The sequence below is a fragment of the Alexandromys fortis genome, unplaced genomic scaffold, assembly GCF_014885135.2.
Source record: "Alexandromys fortis isolate MF-2015 unplaced genomic scaffold, M_Fortis_MF-2015_v1.1 scaffold_148, whole genome shotgun sequence".
In the NCBI taxonomy this organism is placed as follows: Eukaryota; Metazoa; Chordata; class Mammalia; order Rodentia; family Cricetidae; genus Alexandromys; species Alexandromys fortis.
The window spans coordinates 59,283-69,989 of NW_026068019.1; the positions used below are offsets into that span (position 1 = coordinate 59,283).

General features: G+C 51.0%; 1 protein-coding gene across 3 annotated transcripts in view; it reads left to right on the plus strand.

Annotated features, from left to right (window-relative positions):
• Positions 1-7,133: 7,133 nt before the first annotated feature.
• Togaram2 (TOG array regulator of axonemal microtubules 2) overlaps positions 7,134-10,707 on the plus strand; it is a 58,156-nt gene continuing 54,582 nt past the window's right edge. For 2 of the 3 annotated variants that reach the window (XR_007595526.1, XM_050162936.1), the window contains exon 1: positions 7,186-7,383. The gene's annotated coding sequence lies outside the window, so the exon portion shown is untranslated. Of the gene's footprint in view, positions 7,384-10,707 lie in introns of all 3 variants that reach the window. The other variant, XM_050162937.1, reaches the window with a different exon arrangement.

Below are 10,707 nucleotides of genomic sequence, written 5' to 3' on the forward strand. Positions count from 1 at the left end.
AAAAAAAATTATCAGATTTCAAAAGATTTTGTGCTTTATTTATTAATGTAGAGCTTTAATTTTTTTAAACAACACAAACACATCACTCTGCTAAGAAGAAAGAAAGAAAGAAAGAAAGAAAGAAAGAAAGAAAGAAAGAAAGAAAGAAAGAAAAAGTTAAAGCTTGCTGACTCTTACCTGGAATTGTCCTCTGCTGGCCCCGGCACAGCTGGCCCTGGACTGACCTGACATGCCTTTCCCCATGAAGAAACTGAGCACGTTGAAAGCTCTGTAATGTGCTAGTCCAGCCCATGACCCCCCTTGGTGGCCTTTGGCAAGCCTCTTACCTTCTATGAATGCCAACTTATCTTCTACAAAATGGAGACTGGATGGGGTACCTCAGATGGAGCTAGAACAGTTTACGAGGTGTCCAGGAACCAGTACTGCACAGGGCCGAGGCTAGACCAAGGCCACTGAGCCAAGTAGGCACCAGGTCCACAACCTTTCTTCTTCTTCTCCCAAGGACATTTAATTTAATCTATTTAGAGAAGATTTATTTTTACATTTTTAAAAATTGTGTACCTGTGTGTGGCTGTCAGCATATGAGGACATGTGTGTTTACCTGTGTGTGGCTGTCAGCATATGAGGACATGTGTGTTTACCTGTGTGTGGCTGTCGGCATATGAGGACATGTGTGTTTACCTGTGTGTGGCTGTCGGCATATGAGGATGTGTATTTACCTGGTGTGGCTGTCAGCATATTAGGATGTGTGCGTGTACCTGGTGTGGCTGTCAGCATATGAGGACATGTGCCCAACGAGGCCAGATCTATAGGATCCCCTGGAGCAGATTGGTGTGAGTCACTCACTGTGGATGCTGGGAACCAAACTGAGGTTCTCTGCAAGAACAGTGTGTGTTCTCAACTGCTGAGCCATCTTCTCAGCCCCTACTTGAACCTTGTATGTTTAAAAGGTTTGTTTACTTGCTTTTGTATGTAGATTATTATTATTATTATTTTCTGAGACAGAATTTCTCTGTGTAACATTGGCTCTCCTGCTCTGTAGATCAGGCTGGCCACTGACTCATAGAGCCTGCCTCTGGCTCCCTTGTGCTGAGAGTAAAGGCATGTGCCATCACCACTCGGCTATTATTAATATTATTGATTATTATTATTTTTTTTTGAGACAGGGTCTGCACCCAAGCTATTCTCCTGCCTCAGCCTCTCAGGTTCTTGTCCTACAGATGTATCCGGTCATGCCTTTCTAAATCTATCAAATATTTATTTCCCCCATCATCTGGGCTTCTTCCTCTCCCCCCCCCCCCTATAGTTTTTTTCGTAACAAATTCTAGACTGGGTCGCTGCTGTCATCTGCTTACCTGTAACACAATCCCTCAGGATGGAGAAGTTGTGAAGGCACCAGGTTTGCTTTGCTCCGTGCCTGATTGTCCCTTCACCTGCGCTGCTCTGTTTATCTCTGCCTGCCCGTGGCTCCAACAGAGAATGCTCTTTGTATTCAGCTGGCGACGGACAAGCTTCAAAAATTGATTTATATCCATGGTTACTGTCGCCCTGGCGAATAGTGAGGAACAAGCGTCTTCTCTTCCCTTTCATATCAGAGCCATCGGGCTGCTGTCCCTCCGGCCAGCCCCGGCTTGTCCTCTCCTGCAAGATGTCTGCGATCGTCATCCCCACTCACTGTCTCTCCTAGGGAACCTGTGCTGAGGGCTTGAACCCCGGGGACCAGCACCTTGGAAGGAAGCCTGAAGGTGGCAGCTCAGGTAGCCTGTTGTCAGTCACTCGGGGGAGGCACTCGGTAGATTTGTGCTGGTGGCTGTTTATGGTTTTAAAATCGCATTGGTGGCGGTGGGGACGTCTTTAGCAAACTTCCTTGTGGTGGTGACTTAAGGGGAGCCAATGAAGATGTTTCTGTTGGAGAGAGAGACACAGAGAGAGAGACAGAGACACAGAGAGAGACCTTGCCAAAGGAGGACATTTTCCTGGGCATCTGATTTTTTTCTGTATTTTTTTCTATGACCTTAAGTAGTACAATATCTGTATCTGAACTGAAGAATAAATTTGTTATTTGGCTATGGACATCAAGGTCTGGTCTGTTGCCTTGAAAACTTTGAAATGTATGAGAGATGAGATTCACAAGGATCCTTCAAAACTCTGGTATTCAGAAGCCTTTCACGTATAAGCTGGTCTCCATAATTGGATGGATTTGGGAGTTGCTTCATGCTTCAACTCTAATGGAGCTCAGCTGCCCCAGCTCCTAGAGCATGCTAAAGGCCCTAAGAGGTGGCATTTATGCCCGTTGTGTCTATTCTTCTTTCTCCATACAAACTTCTATTCTTGCTTTTACATTTATTCTACAAAACTCAGTAGGGGAACTGCTGGGCGGGATGGAGCACTGGCCCTGGGCGGGCCTGGCCAGGGGCATGCTTCAAGTTGGAAGAGAGCATATGACTTACCCAGAGTTCAGGAGACTGTGTCTTCCATTTCCTATGCATTCCAGAATCTCTGAGATGTAAAGGCTCTTGGTAGGGTTGGTAGGTAAATGAGGGTTGATGTGGAAAGAGTCCAGATCTACAGTGAATGTTCTAGAAGGTTATCTGGCTTCTTGAGCATCTCTAAGAGTGAGTGTGGAGGCTGGATCTGTCTTTGAACGCTGACTTAGATCTGTGTGTTAGGGAGTTGACCCTCTTCTACTCCAAGCTCCCAGAGTCTTTGGCCGTCGTGGCTTGCTACTCTGTTGATGGCCGAGTGGGGCTCTAACATCCTCTGGTCCTCATTCTCTCTTTTCACCACTGCTTATGCACTGTGTCCTGGAGGCCCCTCTTTGGGCCTGCATCATTTCTTATGGGAAATTCATTATCCTTCAAACCATGGTCCTTTATAGACAACGACCTTCTCTCTTCAGTTGCTCTCAGGATTCTCTCTTTTGTCTTTACCTTTCTGAGCCTGATTATGGCATGCCCTTTGGATGGTGCTGGCTGGCATCCTTCTCTAGTGTGCTGAGGAGAAGTGGATCTTAAGTAGGTGTGGCATTTCCCTTTGCACCTGGCCCCAGGCTCTGGTCCCTGTGGGTCAAGTCTGACTCACTTGCTAACCTTCTTACCCAGGGAGTGGCTCTCTTCTGCATTGGGAAAGGCTCACTGAAGTCCACACCAGAGATGTAATCTGGGTTCATGTGGGTCAGACTGGGTTACCAGTCAGTGAGCAGAATGTGCCAGGCTCCCTGCCAGTCACCACATGTCCCTCTCAGCACTGGAGGCTGTCGAAGTTGCGCTGATGTCATCCACTGCTCCACTCGGAAGTCTGTCCGCTTCAACTCAAGCCCACCTCCCTCACCGCGGTAACGAAGGCCTTCACCAGTCGTGCTTGATCCAGCGGCTCAGAATGACCTCCTCTCTCACCCGCCACCTCATTCTTTACTTTTGCTTAACTTTTATTTATGTATCCATTAATTACATATTCGCAGTAGCATCCCCTCTCCTCATTTCTGCTTCCCACCTGTAATTTTCTGGATCCTCCCGTCTTTTCTCTTCCTATCCCACACCATCTATTGACTTTGTCATATCTATCCACACCATCCTGTCCATTTGTCCATCCCATCCTCTCCTAGGCTGTTCCACTGACCCCATCCCATCGGCTCATCCCACCCCCTGTTATCCCCGCCCCACTCAGTGAGCCCCTGAGGAGAGCATCCTCCTTCAATCCCTTTCCTGTGACTGCGAGACAGAAGTTGCTCCTCTCTGACACCCCATTTGGAGGGTGGGGAGAAAAGAGAACAGGTGTATCCCACATACCCCATAGAAGCAAGCAATTAGCTTCATCGACCAGGCTCTGAGGGTAGGGGTTGTGGTTAGGGGGCAGGAGTGAGATTTTGGGGACCATGAGCAGTAAGGTCAGTTTGGAGGTCATGCCACTTGCCTCTGTCTCTCTCTGCCTGTGGAAGTGAGGAAGGTCAGCCATCCTCTCTGACCATGGGAGTCACCTAGTGTCTGAGGCTCTTAGTTATGAGTGACAGTTTGGACAGCTCAGGAAGGCCCAGGGCTTCATCAGAATCCACAGAGTAAAATCAGTGGCAGAGTTAGGAGCAGAATCCCTCCTGTCCCCGTGTTGGGCACTTGTTGCTCTGCCGTCTCTACTCAGTGTACTCAGTGACTGCTGATTGGTACTCATGAGACAAAGACATGGAGAGATGTAGGCCACACTTTCTATCCCCCTGCCTCATATGCTTCATGACATCTCCATGTGGCCGAGACCATCCTGGTTTATAGTAGGAAAGTCAGAGCGTCAAACTTCACAACCCGCAATGATCAGAACCCAGGGCTGCAGATTGGAGGCACGGTCTGGTCTTGGGGCAGCAGTCAGTCTCAGAGAAGAAGACTTCTCAGGGTCTCACTGTCCCTGCCCCCACTGGAGTCACATCTGTGTGACTCTAACCTTATGAGAGCCTGGATAGTGACCGATGGATTTGAGAGACGTGACACGGGACCGACCCATGTTTCACAGGGTAGCGTGTGTGGCTGCCAGGCTGTGCCTGAGCCAGAGGATGAGAGCAGGTTCTTTATGTGAATGGGGTAGGAAGGTCAACAAGAGAAGGCTGGGCAGTGGTACCCAGAGCCAACCCGGCCCAGCCTGGCTGTGTGGTTCAAAGGTTGCCTTACACCACGGTGTGTGTGCTTGCCATGCAGTAGGGCACGTGTTCAGGACATCTACATCTTCCTGTTGCTAGACATGGATGCTGACCCACTTTACAGATAGGCGAAGGCTAAGAGGATCCATGGTGACATGTTTGTCAAAGGACTAGGCCCTGCCACTGGTTCTCAACCTGTGGGTCAGGACCCCCTCGGGTGTTTCTGCAGATCAGGTATTTACATTACGATTCATAACAGTAGCAACATTACAGTCTAGAAGTAGCCATAAAACAACGTTATGCTTGGGGTCAGCTCAACACGAGGAACTATTTTAAATGGTTGTGGCATTAGGAAGGCGAGAGACACTGGATTAGGGTCAGAACCGAATTGTCTGCCGGCGACTAAAGTGGCCAGCCTGAGAAGTGACAGTGTACTGATTACCGTGACCGTCCTGAGAGGCTTCCAAGGCAGATGGAGTTCTTTCTGAATGTGGCAGTGAGCTTGTAAATCCTTATCTTTAAACTGTCTAATTCATTCATTTCAAATAGTCACACAGAAGCTACTGTGAGCCTGGCACGGTGACACACACCTTTTATCCAAACATTTGGGAGAAGGACTATGTGTGTTTATGAGTTCAAGGCCAGCCAGGGCTATATAGAGTTCCAGGGCAGCCAGGGCTGTATAGAGAGTTCCAGGTCAGTCTGGTAACAAAGGAAGTCCCAGGACAGCCAGGGCTACACAGAGTTCCAGTATAGCATGATCTACCTAGAGAGTCCTAGGACGGCATGCGCCACATGGAGAACTCCAGGCCAGCTAGGGCTACACGGAAAGATCCTGTGGTTGGGGGGAGGGAGGGGCAGGGAGGATGTAAGGAAGGAACTACTGTGGAGGTGCTGCGGGCAGGTGCTGGGGAGGTGACGCTGGTCTGCGCGGGTAGTAAACCTTCCGGGGTCTTTCTGGGTTGCTCAGCTCCAGGGTCGCTCTAGGGAAACTTGATGCTCCAGTTCTCAGAGGTGAGTGCCCCTAGAGAATAAAGGGAGCGGAGGAACCGAGTTGAAGGAGAGTAGAGCCAGGGGGTACTGGGACTGGGGGGGAGGGGTGCAGGGAACGACCGTCGGATCACACCTAGAAACTCCCGTGCAGGCTGGAGTGTGGGGTGAATTTGGGGAGGTGCATATCTGGCTTCCCACCTACGGGACACAGAGTCCCGCCTGTTCGGTGTCCATCCTTTCTCTGATGCTCATGGCTCTTCCACTCACAAAGCATAACTTACCAGGCCTCCGTTTGCCCATCTGTAACGTTGGGTTTCTTCATATTTACATCCTACAGAGAACCCAAGTCCAGGCCGGGTCTAGGGGAGGCCCCTCATTTGTGGGGGATCTGCGGGCGAAACTTGGGAATGGGCTGCAGTTCCCAGCTCCCTTAGAGGAGGCCCGCTGGCGCCCTCTGGAGGGACCAGCGCTCTCTGCAGGTGGACCCGGTTCTCCGTTCTCCCAGGCACTCCGGGCCTCCCTTTGCTTCTGGAAGCTGCTCCTTAGAGAGGCTCCAGGGTGGCGCCCCTGGGCCTGGGGAGGAGAGCGGAGCAGTGGGTGAAGCTATTCAGCAGCTAGGCTTCCTGGAGCGGGACAGCCTACTCCATACTTCCCTGTATTCTTGTATCTGCCAAGCTGACTCCTCTCTGAAAACTCGGAGGGGCCGAGTTTTTCGGGTGAGCCGTTCTTGGAAAGGCTGCGAGAGACCTCTGCTCCTCCACCGTGTGCCTTGAAGAGTGGGCTGTTGAGGGTCAGAAGTGGGCGAGACACGGGGCGGGAGTGGTTAGGCGCACTCTGCTGGGTGGGCTGACACACTACCTCAGGGGCTCAGTGAGGAAACACACACAGGATGACCGACTACATGTTTCCTAAACGCTGGGCAAGGGAATGTGGCTGGGGAGGAGACCATGGCTTTCTGCTAAGTCAATATTTCTGGCGGGAGGAGCAGAGGGCCTACTTTGTTTTAGACAAACCCCACGCTCCCTTCTGGCCGCTATTTAATCCTGACATCAGCTCTTCTGAGCCTGTACTGTTTTATACCCATTTTATAGACAGGGAAACTGAGGCGGGTCAAGGTTAAGCCCTGGTCAGAGGACACGAGACTGCAACAGCAGAATCAGGGTCAGACCTGGGGGCTGCTTGCTGCCCACCCTTCTTGGCCTCTGCCTGTGGAGGCAGGCTAGGGGGCAGAGGCACCTGGGGTCCCAGAGGCCTCATGCGCAGGCTTACTAGCCTATGACTCCTGCTCGGTCTGCTGAACCCTTCCTGATGCAGCCACCTCACAGAGGAGCCTAGCTGTCTCTAGCTCGCTTGTGCGCTGCCCCCTCCCCCATTCCCCATGGGCCTAGAAGATAGGTTGGCCGCTGGGGCATGCCCAGCACCTGGGGAGCCACGGGAGAAAGGAGACCGAGGGGAAAAGTCTCAGCTTCGTCTTCTCCCCCACACAGGGACTTGTACTCCTTCAGAGAGCGGTTGCCACGCAGCGGTGTTTACTCAAGAGGAGTCTGGCACAAAGCAGGAGTGTGCCGGTCGCGGCTGTGGCAGCCTTGAGCCTGCTTGGACGGGAGGCCGTGGCCTAGGGTTCCTAAGCTGGGCCCGGGGCCAAGGCAGGCCAGGTGGGTGCTACCCGGACCCTGCTGCTTCCCTCGATGCAGGTACAGCATTGTCTCCAGGGAGACTAAGGACCCTGGATTCCTCCACTGGCAGGGGTTTGGCCTCTGGACAGAGAGGTGAGAGATGATGGTGTTCACTGAGCCGTTTGGACCGGGGTGCTGAGCTTCCGAAGTCTTTGGAAGGAGGGACAAACTCTAACTTGGAGAGAGCACAAAGCATGCTGTGATGGGGAAAAGGGAGCCAGCCGCGGAGACTGGAGGAGGTCCCTGCCCCTCTCTGGGTTTCTCTAAGAGAGGCCAGACTTGCTGTGCCTGACTGATACCGGCAAGGAAACAGGGCTGCCCTGGGAGAAACAAAGCTGCCCTGGGCTTGTTCCCTTCTGCTCCGCAGGTTCGTGACCTTAGGCGGTGGGTGGTTCTCCTCTGGGCTAGATTCCCTGGGGGTGCTGAGACCGATGCAGCCAGCAGGGACGGGGACAGTGCTGAGCTCGGGGACCAGGGCACCAGGTTACTGTGAGGGTTTTGGAACTATTCTGTTCTGGGTTTGAATTCTAACACCACACACACGTGCGGGACATATGGGGCTTTGGCTTGGCCCTTCTGAGCCTCAGTTTCCTTGTATGTTAAGCCTCTCCTGACCCTGCTTTTGGGAGTGGAGACAGGAGGGCATGTGGCTAGTCCATGGGCAGAAAGGAACTTCCGATCTTGATTTCATCGTAAGAGTGGCGCTCAGCTCATTTCAGCTAGTCTGATCTTGGTCTCTGAACACTATGGTTCTGCTGGCCACCCTCCAGAGAGGGCTCACATTGGTAGGGGATCTGCAAGGGTGATTTTGTTCATTTTTCTTTGTCTTTTTTTTTTTTTTTTTTTTTTTGAGACAAGGTCTCATATAGTCCAGGCTGGCCTCAAACTTGGTACATAACTGAGGAAGACCTTGAACTTCTGGTGTCTCTGTATCTATCTCCAGAGTGCTGTGGACACAGGAGTGTGCCACTCTGTCTGGCTCTCAGAAGGCTGGATCTTTTTCAGAAGTGTGAGGGTTAATGGGGCTTCCGTCTGTCCCAGCATCAGTGAGGTAGCCACAGACCATTCTGGCACCTGGCCCCAGGTGGGGAAGCGACAGGCCTGTAGTTGGGACTTCTCAAGTTGGTACAACTGGCCCAAGTTCCGTCCAGGGAGCAGCATGTTTGAAGCAGGGAGAATGTGGTAGAGCATAAAGGGCAGGGTACATCAACCTGGGCTCTAAAGACACCTGCCTCTGAAGGCAGCAATAGCCTCCCGTCATGCCCCAGGGCCACCATCCTTGCAGACACAAAGGTCTACTGTTTATGATCCATGAGCAGTAACAAGGTGGCAAAGCGATGCTGCTGGGTCTACTCCCCGCACAGACACGGCAGATCCCAGAACCACGGACTGTCCCTTGTCCTCATCACAGCCACTTCCCTGCCGGGGCTCATCACTCTCCTAGTCTCTCCCTGTTTTATTGCAAAGCCCTACCACCCACATATGCACTGCCAAGGACCTGGGTCATGCTTGCCTTCCTTCCAGTGGCATGGTCTGTCGTCTTTTGGAGCCTGGCTTCCTCCACCAAACTCACCATTGTGGTCATCCTTGGTACTGACCACGGCAATCATTGTTTTCCTTGCTGTGTTGTGTGAACGGCGAACATTTGGCAAGCCACCTCACGGCTGCTGGGAACGTTCTCCCTCTCTCCTTCCCTGGGTCATGTGCACAAGACTGCCTGCCGGTAGACAGCCAGGACTGGAGTTGTTGGCAGACGTCTTGCGCTTTGCTAGAGAAAGCCAGCCCAAGTCCAGGTGAAGCCCCAGTGTGCAACCTGCTTGCGGCCGGCACGGGTTCCTGTCACTCTCCACTCGTGCCAGCTGGGTACCACTTCCCATCTCACTGCATGCCAACCTTGGTAGAGCAGTGGCAACACCACGTTTCTAGTGTTTCCCGGGTCACCAGGGATGTGCACCTAGCTTGAGTCTTTCCCATTTGCCTTTGCCTAAGGGTCCTGTGAGCAGCTGTGGGCTGCTGTTTTCCTCCCCAGCTGCTCCTCTATTCCTGGGAGGGCCAGTCACCGGCCAGGGTTGTTACTCCTCTACCGTCACAGACTCGGGCTCCAGGGTAACTGTCTGGAAACTGCGATTTCCACGTGGTCTGGTTTTAACCCTTTTCTTCTCGGCTCCACTTACCCTCCTCATCGCCCTGGGATTTCTCTTCAACCCAAGGTTAGAAAGCAATGGCGTTCCATGAGCGCTCTCAGAGTCCCAGGTGAACTCCAGCCTCTGACAAGTGAGCGGCTGCCGGGACAGTTGACATTCCCCTTTCAAGTTTTCATTGATGACTGTTGTTACATGTACATGTATATGATATATATCATATATATATATATATCATATTGTGTGTGTGTGTGAGTACCGATGTGACCAGCATGTGTGCAGAGGTCTCTGTTTTCCCGAGCATACAGACACATACACACACTCATGTTCACACACACTGACACACACCGGGGGTCACATTCCTTGGCTCTGTAGGCCATAAGAAATGTAGGTAAGGCGCTGTGTGTAGGGTGTGGGGTGTGTGGATTCTTGGTGGCATGCTCAATCCTGTCTGAGGAGGTCACTGCAAGGTCACGATCTCTACAGACTGTTCTCTTTGAACGAATCTCTTGGAGCTTTTCTCTTTTTTATCTTATTTTATATTTATTTGCTTATTTACTTATTTGGTTTTTGGAGACAGGGTTTCTCTGTGTTGCTTTGGATCCTGTTTTGAGACTCACGCTGTAGACCAGGCTGGCCTAGAACTCACAGAGGTCCCCCTGCCTCTGCCTGTGCCACCACCACCCGGCTGGAGCTTTTCTCAAAGTGGCATCAGATCTGCTATTCCAAGTGCCCTACCCAGCCTGCCAGCCATCCCCTGCTCATCCCAGAAAATCCAGGAAATGTGGCTATTGTCCTCTGGAGGGGGCATCTTCGCTTTGCCTCTGTCCTCAGCCAGGCCTTGGCAGTGTTCTGCCCCAGAAGCTTTCAATGACCTGAAGTCAGTAGTGCCCACTGTTGATGGAGAGGGCTACATACAGTGTTCCATGATTGACTTTTGTTTGTCAGTTCTCGGGATTATACCTAGGGCCTCAAATATGTTAGGCAAAATGCTTACCATACAGTGAGTTTTTGTTTTCTACTTTTTATTTTGAGACAGTGTCTTCCTAAGTTGTCCAGGCTGACCTTGAAAGTTCCCTCTTTTCCTGTCTCAGTTTACCATCAGGCCATCTTTAAAAATTATATATATAATTTATATATTATATAATACATATGCAGTATCATGTATCAGATAATATATTATATATTTTAATATAGTACATGTAACACATATAATATATACATATAGTAATTGGTATAAATATACATTATATATAATTTACATGTATATGTAAAA